Consider the following 13,009-nt stretch of genomic DNA (forward strand, 5'->3'; position numbering starts at 1 on the left):
AAGGTAGAAGCTGTATGCAGCTTTTATAGATCTGGAAAAGGCATACGACAGTAGAGTGGAATGCTTTATGGGATGTGTTAAGGATGTATGGGGTAGGTGGATGATTGTTTGTGAATGTGAAAGTCATCTGTAGAGGAGCAAATGCATGCATAAGACTGGATGTAGAGTTAAGTGATAGTTTTGATATACTGTGGGTGTCAGTCAGGGCTGTGTGATGTCACCGTGGCTTTTTAAGGATGGAGTGATAAGAGAGATGAAAGCAAAATTAAGGAAAAGGGATGTAGAGATGGAGTGTGTTGGTGAGGCATGGTGGCTAGTGACAACCCTTTGTGTGGATGGTACTGTTTTGTTTGCTGAGAGTGAAGAGGGTTGCAGAAGGTTGTAAGTATGTTTTATGACATGTTTAAGCATAGACAGTCGAAGGTAAATGTGATTTAAAGTAAAGAAATGGTGTTTGAAAGGAAACAGATTGAAAGTATTGATTTTGCAAAGCCCTATAGAGTGAGAGATGAAAGTATAGTGAACTGTATTATAGTTACTAGGGGAGAAAGACTAGAAGAGGTGACTGAATTTAAGTATTTTGGAGATGTCATGGGTGAATTTAGTGATGCGGAAGGAGAAATAAGGGAGAGAGCAGTGCAGGGTAGAATGGGTTCCTGAGTAGAATAATGAAGGGTAGAGGTGTATGTATGGAAGTGAAGAAAGGATTGTGGAACAGCATAGTGCTTCCAACCCTGACCTATGCAGCCAAAACATGGACATGGGATGAGTCACAGAGCTCAGGAATGCTGTGTTTGGAAATGAGTTATTTGAGCAGAGTTTTCGGTATGATTAGGTGAAATGAAGAAAGTCGTGAGAGGGTATATGAGAAATTTGGTATGGCAGGTAATGCAAAGGAAATGATTGTGGAGTGGTAGAGTAAGTGAAATGTTATACTTTAAGGTGGTTTTGGGCAAGTGGAAAGAATGCAAAACAGGGAATTTCTAGGAGAGTGTTTGATAGTGCAATTTAAGTAGCTGGTGTGAGAGGAAGACCACCTGTGACATGGCCAAATAGAGTGGAAGAGTAATGTATGGAGAGAAATGGGGAAAGTGGATGGAATGGGGTATGTGAGGGAGGCATATATTTACAGGATTTAGTGGAGACTTTTTTGCCTTGGTCTCCCCCTTGATGGGAGTTCCTGTAGGGAATGGACATCAAAGATATAGATAGGTAGATGAACATAGATATATAATACTAACCAATGAATAGATAGATAAACATAGATTTAAAAATATGTCTACAGTAGATACATCTAAAGGTCCATTACATTATACAAAGGAGTACAAAGGAATCCAAATAGCGGCAAACCATTAGGTCCTCTACAAAGCTGTTTGTGATTGTAGAAGATGTCAGAAACTCACAGATTGGTGTGGTAAAAGTTTGAAGGCATACAGATAGTTCAAAGAGAATAACTTGCAAATTGTCATTTTGATTATGGAGGCACATATAATGAAAGTCATGGACTTGAAGTGAAGTATTTATCAAATCTGTTCTTAAATATACCTAGAGTACTGCTTTCAACCACTTTAATGGGCAAATGTTTCATTTGTTAGAAATCTTTGTGACCACTAAAGGGACAACTATATCTAGGTACTTCAGACACCCACCTGACATGCCCAGTGTCATCAGAATGATCTGTTAAATCCTGAAGCTTTGTTGGTGGTTGATGTCAAGGGCTGTCATCTTTAGTTGGCTCTCCTCCTTGAATGTCTCATTGGGTGACAGTCAGTCAGCCTGATATGGTGATGACCATATCAGGCAACACGGTTGCCAGGCAGCTATCATGTACAACTGTCAGGGTCACGAGGAGCACATACAGCAGGCACATACCATCATAGACTTACATCAGTGGAACATTCTAGGCAGCAACTGCATGACCCCTCCACACCACAGGAGTGACAGGTATAATGGATAAGGCTTGTCATAGCCATCATCACACATATGAGCCACCGGGATATGTGTCTATCACCCATCCAAGCCTGTCTGGATGACAGAGTCTCAAGTCTATGCAAGCACTTTTGAATGTAAGGTTGCCCTAAGGGCCTTGCCTTCAACCACAGAAACACATGACTGCCTGGAATAACATCCATCTTAGGGCATGTCATGTATATCTGGTGGCAATAGCCATATCTGTCAGCAAGGCCATCTGGATGAGAGACACCTTCCAAGGTTGAACTTGTTGCATCTGGACTCATATCATTGTTCTGTAACCAAAGATCCTGAAGAAGAAAGCAAGTGCCAGTGCTGTGGTCAACAGGATGGGAGAATCCTGGAGAAGGAAGCATGTGTGATTTCTGTGTTTGATTGGATGGGTTAGCTTTAGATGCGGACATCTAAAGCTAACCTTTTGTCATATGATGAAACTTATATCCCTGCTCCCATTGTCACATGACAGATTAAAGCTTCCTGTAACTGTTTAAATCCTAATTGATGTTTGTTTCCACCAGTTATCTATAGATGCCACTTGTAGCATTCTGCTACAGCTGGAAAAGCTATTACTCATCTCACTCACTTACAGTACATCATTAGAGTATATATGTCACTTAGGTGGTAAGCCAGATGTTGTCTCTCACTGTCATAGTCAGTATGAGAATAAACGAAATAATTTCTAGAGTTAAGGGTAGATAATTTTTTTTTCTTTAATTTTAATTGTTCATACCTTTTATCTTTACAAGGCTCCTGCAGCACTCAGGAAGTTGGCAAAGAGAAAGTACAATGAAGAAAATTAAGGTTTCCAAAATCATTGAGATAATAGATATATTTTTTTAATGTAATTGCAAGGCCATAAGTCTTTTTTCCCAGACTTCCTTTGAGTCATGCACAGTATTGATGAAGAATCTCCACAAGACTCAATACTCTGTAGGTAAAATCTTTAAAAATCAAATGAATGTAGTAGCCCAAGTTTATGCTAATTTTGTCAGCCAATTGTAGATGGCAATATAAGCCTCTTATCATTTAGTTTGGAACATGGCCCATGCACGAGAACTCATCTCTGAAGGCAAGTTATGGAGACATGCCTCACACACTGATATGACTTTAGTCCTGTCACAAGAGAACGAGAATGTATTGAAAGATTTCTGAATAACAGCTCTTATGGTATACAATTAAGTATAGAGTTTCCACCCAAAATTAGTAATATTGAATCACAACTGCTCTCACAACTTGAACAGTGTAAATATTTGAGCATCAATGTGGATAAGTTGTGTGATGCATAGGATAAACCATAGTTGTCAGTTTTTGTTTTATAATGTGTTTGATGACTTTGTTGTAAGAGGACTTTACGATATCATGTTACTAAAGGAAAAACTCATCATTAGAATATTTAAGATGCACATGTGTTGGTAGTTGTGGAACTTAAATTTCCTTTACAGGGGCTCAGCACTGAATAGCCTTAGAAGCTCCAGTGCTTGGTTTATAACCCTAAATTTTATAATCCAGTCCAATCCTTTACAGGGGCTCACTGCCATTAATAGGCCTCTGTAAGTCTGATGAGTGTAATCCCAAATTTTGGATGTTTCATTGTATTATTCATTGTCAGCAACTAGTATCAAAATATCTTGTTAGATCATGTCACAAAACCTGTCTTGGACACTAAATTTTACTTGCACAGATGTACTGAAATGCAAAACCTGACGAAAGGAGCAAGCGAAGACACTTTGCCAACTAACTGATTTGCCACTTCAATGTTCATTTCACTGGCTCTTGAAAGGCAAGGTCATGTCTTGTGTTTTGAATCCTTTGTAACCGGTGAAATTGTTTATAGACAAGAAGCACAAAACACCTTAAGCTAACATCCAGGATGAGTTGTAGATTTGGGTTTGTTTTGGAGACATTCTGCTTCATATGAGTAAAGGTAATGTGGAATGAGATGGGAAGTTAAAGTTGTCGTCTGTTTGACTCCAAAGCAAACTTGCTTTCATAAAAACTGCACTTGTTGTACAGAGATATAATGAAAGAACTGATACACTTTTTTCAGTGTCACATATTCAAGGTAGATCTAAAGAACATACAGAAGAGTGGATGATATGGAGCACAGCTTAATGTGTGAATGTGGTTAAATATCTCCAAGATGGTTTAAAAAAAGACCACAAAGATTGCAGCAGAGAAGACAGTTTAGATTTTTGCCAACCCTTTTAGTGCAGAAGCAGATTGTCTTATGCCCTTTCATCATTGATGAAGCAAAATATTAGTTTGAAGTAATAGAACGTTTGTGAAACCATAGAATGTTTGTGTGACCACATATTGAAATCTGTGCATAAGACAGAGGGAATTCTTACTTTGAAATCTGTACCAAAAGGATGAATACCCTGGTATCAGAAGTGCCACTTGAAAATTGATCTCTGTGTTTGCCCTGATTGTCTTTGCAAGTTCTTTTTCTTGACACTGAAGCACATGAAATTCAAGCATCACTTCGTTTTAATGAACAGCCATAGAAAATGTTGTATGTGAGCAAAGCTGAACATAAACTGAATAGCAAGGGATCATTGCAAGAATTGCCAAAAGTTCTGCTAAGTAAGTAAAACATATGATTGTTATCATTATTTGTATTATGGTTATTATTGCTTTTTTTTCATACTTGATCACATTTCTCTCAGCAAGGTTGCACCAGGAACAGACAAAAAAAGGTCACATCTGCTTACCTCCATTCTCTAGCTGTCATTTGTAATGCATCAAAACCACAGATCTTTATCCACAACCAGGCCCCATAGACCTTTTTTCCATGGTTTACCCTGGATACTTCACATACCCTGGTTCAGTCCACTGACAACACATCAACGACAGTGTACCACATTGTTCCATTCACTCTGTTCTGTGTATGCTTTTCACCCTCCTGCATATTCAGGCCCAGATCACTCAAAATCTTTTTCACTCCATCGTTCCATCTATTTGGTCTCCCCATTCTCCTTTGTCCCTCCACTTCGGTATTATATGTCTTCTTTGTCAGCCTTTCCTTGTTCATTCTCTCCTTATGTCCAGCACATCCTCTTCTTCTCTCTTAACCATATTCTACTTATGACCACACATCTCTCTTATCCTTTCATTACATGCTAGATCAAACAACCTCACACCACATATTGTCATTCAATGTTTCATTATCAACACATCCACCTTCCTCTGCACTGTCTTATCTGTAGCCCATGCCTTGCATCCATATGATATTTTTTGGACTACTATCTCTTCAAGTATACCCATTTTTGCCCTCCCAGATGACAGTCTCTCTTTCCACACATTCTTTAGGTCCTCCAGAATCTTTACCCCCTAACCCAACCTATGACTCACCCCAGATGACATTCTCTCTTTCCACACATTTCCCTAGGTCCCCCAGAACCTGTACTTCCTAACCCACCCTATGACTCACTTCCACTTTCATGGTTCCATTCATTGCCATGTCCACTCCCAGGAATCTAAAACACTTCACATCCTTCAATTTTTCTCCATTCAGCCTTATTACTCAACCCTGCTGAGCCTAATAAACTTGTTTTATTCACATTCACTTCTACTGCCTCCTAATACTGTTGTTATTATCATTATTATTGTTATTATTATTATTATTATTATTATTATTATTATTATTATTTTTTTTTTTTTTTTTTTTTCGCTGTCTCCCGCGTTTGCGAGGTAGCGCAAGGAAACAGACGAAAGAAATGGCCCAACCCACCCCCATACACATGTATATACATACATCCACACACGCAAATATACATACCTACACAGCTTTCCATGGTTTACCCCAGACGCTTCACATGCCTTGATTCAATCCACTGACAGCACGTCAACCCCGGTATACCACATCGATCCAATTCACTCTATTCCTTGCCCTCCTTCCACCCTCCTGCATGTTCAGGCCCTGATCACACAAAATCTTTTTCACTCCATCTTTCCACCTCCAATTTGGTCTCCCTCTTCTCCTCGTTCCCTCCACCTCCGACACATATATCCTCTTGGTCAATCTTTCCTCACTCATTATTATTATTATTATTATCATTATTATTATTATTATTATTATTATTATTATTATTATTATTTTTATTTTTGAGCATACATTATGAATGACTAATACCATCATTATTGAATGATCAAGTATTTCAGTGGCTCTTGGGTTGTATACTTTGCTAGATTCTGCCATCTCTTTAACCTGAGTTGACCAACCTTGCTCTAAGTCCTCTTACAAGACAATTAGTCATCCCAGTCAACAATACTCCCCACACATGGGGTTTTTACAACACAAAACAACCCCACTGGCACACTGCATGTCACATTCATTGACAATTTCATGTGAACCAATCAGCTCAGGCATGACACATGGGCTCTCCCTTCAGAATGTCCATAATTCAACAGAGTCATTGAACATGGTGCCAGTTGGATCATGAGCTAACAAGAAACTGGGCACAAGGTATTTGCAAACTGTCATTTACAGCAACTTTAAGGTAGCTACATCACTCTACAAATACAGTCTACACATCAGAACCTTGCAGATCCCAGAAATTCTTTCAAGCAACAAACACTTCAGTAAATCAGCTTTCCATACCAGGGAATCAACCTTTAACTGTAACCAGCAAAATGTGTCAGTCATGAAATATATTAGCAGGGAATAGTTCCCTATTGGACTAGCAGTGAGAAAAGATGCAACTAGGTGAATCTAGCATACCTATCTTGAACAACACTCATGAAACTTACTGCAGCGTTATTGCATCATTCCCCTACTTGAGTAACTTAAGACATTGTGAAACAACATGATCTTGCCTTTTACAACAGAAGCAGGTTACAAACCTTCTATCCTAATTGATGGGTTTATTAGGTAGCAGTTTATACCCTAAACTGTGGTGCACATCAGTATGCATGAGCATAGATGACTGCAGTGCGCATCAGTTGACATTTTAATGTATTTTGCCATTGTTTGAATTGCCTGCAGATAGGAAGCACCTGTAGGGGATGCATATGATGATGATATCCACATTGGAGAAATCTCATGCATGTCAGTCATCCACAGATCCTCATAAAGAGTATGCATGTGTCTTCATGACGTGATGCAAGATTTTTATATCCACAATAGTGGTCATTTTTAGAAGAAAATATTCGTTTAGCATTAGTGTTTACATTTTTAATGAAAATAGAATTGTTTAGTCTTGTAGATAAAGTTATACCAGTGTAAATGATATTTTGAGTGAAAAAGATTTTGAGCAATTGGGGCCTAAAAATACAGGAGGGTAAAAGGTGTGCAAGGAATAGAGTGAGTTGAAACGAGGTGGTATACTGGGGTCTACGTTCTGTCAATGGATTGAACCAGGGTATGTTAAGCGTCTGGGGTAAACCATGGAAAGTTTTGTGGGGCCTGGATGTGGAAAGGAAACTGTGGTTTCGGTGCATTACACATGACAGCTAGAGACTGAGTGTGAATGAATGTGGCCTTTGTTGTCTTTACCTAGCTCTACCTTGTGCTTGGGGGGGGGGGTTGCCATTTCATGTGTGGTGTGGTGGCAATGGAAATGGATGAAGGCAGCATGTATGAGTGTGTACATGTGTATATATGTATATCTTTGTGTATGTATATGTATGTATACATTGAAATGTAGAGGTATGTATAGGTGCGAGTGCTGGCGTTTATGTATATGTATGTGTATGTGGGTGGGTTGGGCCAATCTTTCGTCTGTTTCCTTGCGCTACCTCGCTAACATGGGAGACAGTGACAAAGTATAATAAATTTATGTATGTGTGTGTGTGTGTGTGTGTGTGTGTGTGTGTGTGTGTGTAAACTTTAGGGAGAATAAGAAGATTTGGAAGGAGGTTGATAATATGTCATAAACAAGAGAACAAATAGTAATATTGGTGAAGGGGGCAAAAGGGGAAGTGCTAATAGGTAGTGAGGAGGTGAGATGGGGTGAATATTCTAAAGGACTGTTGAATGTATGTGATGATAGGGTGTCACAGGTAGTGTTTGGGCCTGGGTGGTATGCGAAGTGAGAGAGTAATGGAAAGTGCTTTGGTGACGAGAGAAGAGATGGTGAAAGCCTTATGCAAGATGAAATGAAGCAAGGCAGTTTGAGTGGATGTATGGATCATGGTGAGGTGCCAGAGGATTTGCAGAATGCAGGTATAGTGCTTTTGTATAAAGGCATGGGAAAAAAGTTGAGTGTTCAAGCTACAGAGGCATAAGTTTGTTGAGTGTTTCTGGAAAATTGTCTGGTTAGTGATTGAGAGTATGGTTTCAGAAGTCTTAGAAGATATGTGGATCAGGTGTTTACATTAAAGAATGTGTGTGAGAAATGGATAGAGAAATGGATTGATAAGTATATGGCATTTATGGAACTGGAGGAAGCATATGATAGGGTTGATAAAGATACCTTGTGGAAGGTCTTAAGAATATACAGAATGGAAGGAAAGTTGCTAAAGGCATAAAAGTTTTTATCATGGGTGTAAGGCATGTGTATGATTAGGAAGAGCAGTGCGTTAATGGTTTCAGTTGAAGTTTGGTTTGCAGCAGGAGTGTGGAGTATCACAGTAGGAGTTTACTTTGTTTATGGATGAGCTGGTGAGGATGGTAAGTGCGAGAGTCTTGGAAAGGGACAAGTATGCAGTCTGCAGGGGATGAGATTCCCTGGGAAGTGTCTGTTGTTGCTTGCTGATGATACAGCACTGTTGGCAGATTTGATTGTGAAACTGCAGAAGTTTGTGACTGAGTCTGGAAGAGTGTATTAAAGGAAGAAGTTGAGAGTGAACGTGAATAAAAGCAAGGTTATCAGGTTTAGCAAGGTTGAGGAACAGGTTCGTTAAGGTGTCATTTTGCATGAAGAAAAACTAGAGGAAGTGAAATGTTTTAGATACACATGTATATACACATGTATATCCATACACGTTCACACACGCACATATACATACCTATACATTTCAACTTTTTTTTTTTTTATTGCTTTGTCGCTGTCTCCTGCGTTTGCGAGGTAGCGCAAGGAAACAGACGAAAGAAATGGCCCAACCCACCCCCATACACATGTATATACATACGTCCACTCACGCAAATATACATACCTACACAGCTTTCCATGGTTTACCCCAGACGCTTCACATGCCCTGATTCAATCCACTGACAGCACGTCAACCCCGGTATACCACATCGATCCAATTCACTCTATTCCTTGCCCTCCTTTCACCCTCCTGCATGTTCAGGCCCCGATCACACAAAATCTTTTTCACTCCATCTTTCTACCTCCAATTTGGTCTCCCACTTCTCCTCGTTCCCTCCACCTCTGACACATATATCCTCTTGGTCAATCTTTCCTCACTCATTCTCTCCATGTGCCCAAACCATTTCAAAACACCCTCTTCTGCTCTCTAAACCACGCTCTTTTTATTTCCACACATCTCTCTTACCCTTACGTTACTTACTCGATCAAACCACCTCACACCACACATTGTCCTCAAACATCTCATTTCCAGCACATCCATCCTCCTGCACACAACTCTATCCATAGCCCACGCCTCGCAACCATACAACATTGTTGGAACCACTATTCCTTCAAACATACCCATTTTTGCTTTCCGAGATAATGTTCTCGACTTCCACACATTCTTCAAGGCTCCCAGGATTTTCACCCCCTCCCCCACCCTATGATCCACTTCTGCCTCCATGGTTCCATCTGCTGCCAGATCCACTCCCAGATATCTAAAACACTTTACTTCCTCCAGTTTTTCTCCATTCAAACTTACCTCCCAATTGACTTGACCCTCAACCCTACTGTACTTAATAACCTTGCTCTTATTCACATTTACTCTTAACTTTCTTCTTTCACACACTTTACCAAACTCAGTCACCAGCTTCTGCAGTTTCTCACATGAATCAGCCACCACGCTGTATCATCAGCGAACAACAACTGACTCACTTCCCAAGCTATTATACACATATATATATATATATATATACACACACATATATACATATATATACACCTGTAAATAATTCATACTTGCTGCTTTCATTCATTCCCGTTGCCACCCCGCCACACATGAAATGACAATCCCTTCCCCCACACACGCGCGAGGTAGCGCTAGGAAAAGACAACAAAGGCCACATTCGTTCACACTCAGTCTCTAGCTGTCATGTATAATGCACCGAAACCACAGCTCCCTTTCCACATCCAGGCCCCACAAAACCTTCCATGGTTTACCCCAGACACTTCACATTTATTTATTGAAATGGTTTGGCCACATGGAGAGAATGAGTGAGGAAAGATTGACAAAGAGGATATATGTGTCAGAGGTGGAGGGAACAAGGAGAAGTGGGAGACCAAATTGGAGGTGGAAGGATGGAGTGAAAAAGATTTTGAGTGATCAGAGCCTGAACTTACAGGAAGGTTAAAGGCATGCAAGGAATAGAGTGAATTGGATTGATGTGGTATACTGGGGTTGACATGCTGTCAGTGGATTGAACCTCCTGGGGTAAACCATGGAAGGTTTTGTGGGGCCTGGATATGGAAAGGAAGCTGTGGTTTTGGTGCATTACACATGACAGCTAGAGACTGGGTGTGAACAAATGTGGCCTTTGTTGTTCTTTCCTAGCGCTACCTCACGTGTGTGCAGGGGAAGGGGGGTGCCATTTCATGTGTGGTGGGGTAGCGACAGGAATGGATGAAGGCAGCAAATATGAATATGTACACTTGTATATATGTATATGTCTGTGTATGTATATGGATTGTATTCTTACTTTTCCTTGTGCTATAAGTCATTAGGCCCACTTTGCATGGATTTTTTGGACATTCATTTTTCTTTAGATACATTCCCAATGCAGTGCATGGGAAAGGTATATCTTGAAAAGGCTTCTTAACAGAAAATGAGGTTCAGAGCTCATCAGCATCATTTGTGCAGTATTTGCATGATGATCCTTCTTGAGAGTCCTGCATTCATGTGGATTGTTTTAAATTCATTTAATCTTTTCCAGCACTAATACCAAAAGATTTTTATCAACAAAATGTCTCAAACTTTAAACTGTAAAATCCATCTCTTGTTAAGGTAAAGATGCTTTTTAACATTGTGAAAACCATTAAAGAAGATGCATAAAGAACTGGCAACATCCCTTTTTATGTATACCAAATTCAAGAAGGTAAGTTAGTTTTGGTTCCATATTTGGTTATGGAGTATGCTTCCTTCCAATTCATAATTTGTGCTAATCAATTAAAGTTCAGGATCTAAAGAAGCTCGAGTAGTAATGACTCGTATATAATAAAGTTTATTTTTTCCTAGTTTCATGTATTTTTTGACTCATGTATTCCCTTTTCCATGATTAATGTTGTATTACAGTCGTGGTCTCTTGAGAATTACAATGGTAAGCTTTTCAGGGTGTAAGGTAAGCTGTCAGAGCCATATATTGGTTGGACATGGGAGATATGTATCATTGGCTTGTATTTTTTAATGGGTATCTTCTTTTCTATGGTTAAGGCTCCCAAGCTTGTGGTATCTTTATGACTTCACTAAGCAGAGCCAAATGATCTTTTTAGCTTAGAGAAAAATCCTTCTGTTTTGACATTTTTAATGGTAACTAATTTAACCCTTGAATGATTAAATAGGGCCAGAAATCCCATCACCATGTACAAAAAAGTTTTCCTTTATGATTCGATTAATTGGCATGCATAAGTAAAGGAAATTACAAAAATATATAACAACCTTTGTGTTATTCTATTGTAGGGTGAGTGAGTGATAGGATACATTTTGATAACGTGAGATAAGAGGGGAGGATATGGAAATCTTGTATTTCTTGTTTTAATTGCTCCTGAACCTAGTTTCACATTTTTTTCATATTTCTTACACAGGTATAGCATTAGCAGGAGTAAAAGGGATTAGATTAGAAAAATTGCTCTATGCGCACTAAAAACAAGTGGGAGGAGGGGGATATGACCACCTCGAGATAAGAGGGAGGACATGAAGGTCCAGTTTGTCTGTATCACATTTTATTCATATATCTTACACAGTGACAGTTTTGATGTAGAAGAACATGGATACTACACTATACACACTAAGTGATACACTGTGTGCTACTCTGTAGATGAAACTTTTGAGTCAAGAAATGCTTGAAAATACTCTGGATCTTCGCTTTGTTATCAAAGTTCTCCATCACCCCAGACTGCTTAGAGAAAATCAGACGGTTACGCAATTTCTTTCACGTGACTTGACAAAGGCTGAACATGATGGTGGTGGGAATACAGGTAGAGGGGGTTTTGTGGTGGTTTTCCTCCATCTTTGCTTCCTTTGAAGTATCTTTCTAGGTCAGTTATTTCTTCACTTTCCTCACCAGGTGATACAAATATTGTGTGTTCCTCCTCATTATTCAGATCACCAGCAGTTAACATAGTTTCTGCAGGATCACTGCACACAAAACCTCAGTTATGTGTACTGAGGAGAGCCAAATGTTTCCCAGGCCTGCCTAGGAATGGAAGATACCTCTGTAGATTACTAATGGCTCTTTCTTAAAAAAAAAAAATGATATTTAAAAAGAAGTGAAAAAAGTTAAATCATTGTTTGTCATTACTGTGTTTGTCATATGATGATGATCGCCATTCCCATATAAAGCATTTTATAATGTTGGCTGTCATTTACTTTTACATTTTACGATGATTGTTGCCATTTAAGGGTTAAGTGCATGATATCCAAACCAATTTGCAAAATTATTCAGCAGAAGTTTCTGGCATTGCTCATGGATCTTTGACACTTGAAAGATTTGCTGATTTGAAGCTAGAATGTTGGGGAAAATCTACATGCAGGGTATGCTCTAAAAGTGAAAGGTAACGCCTTAGGCACTGCTCATAGTCCTAAAATTTTAACTTGATGGGATATAGTATGATATTACATGAACAGATCTTGTCTGAGGAGCATTGAATACAGTGTTATGATTTTCTCCTTTGATTCATTGTTAATATTTTTTTTTAACAAGTAAATTGCCTTTTTCAATATCATAAATGAGCAGATTACCCCAGGGAAACAT

The 13,009-nt window shown here is 39.2% G+C and overlaps 1 protein-coding gene across 6 annotated transcripts in view; it reads left to right on the forward strand.

Annotated features, from left to right (window-relative positions):
- The window catches only part of hrg (poly(A) polymerase hiiragi), a 106,468-nt gene that overhangs the window by 45,719 nt on the left and 47,740 nt on the right, over positions 1-13,009 (forward strand). The window lies entirely within an intron of this gene.

This window comes from Panulirus ornatus, chromosome 10, assembly GCF_036320965.1.
Source record: "Panulirus ornatus isolate Po-2019 chromosome 10, ASM3632096v1, whole genome shotgun sequence".
Taxonomy (NCBI): domain Eukaryota; kingdom Metazoa; phylum Arthropoda; class Malacostraca; order Decapoda; family Palinuridae; genus Panulirus; species Panulirus ornatus.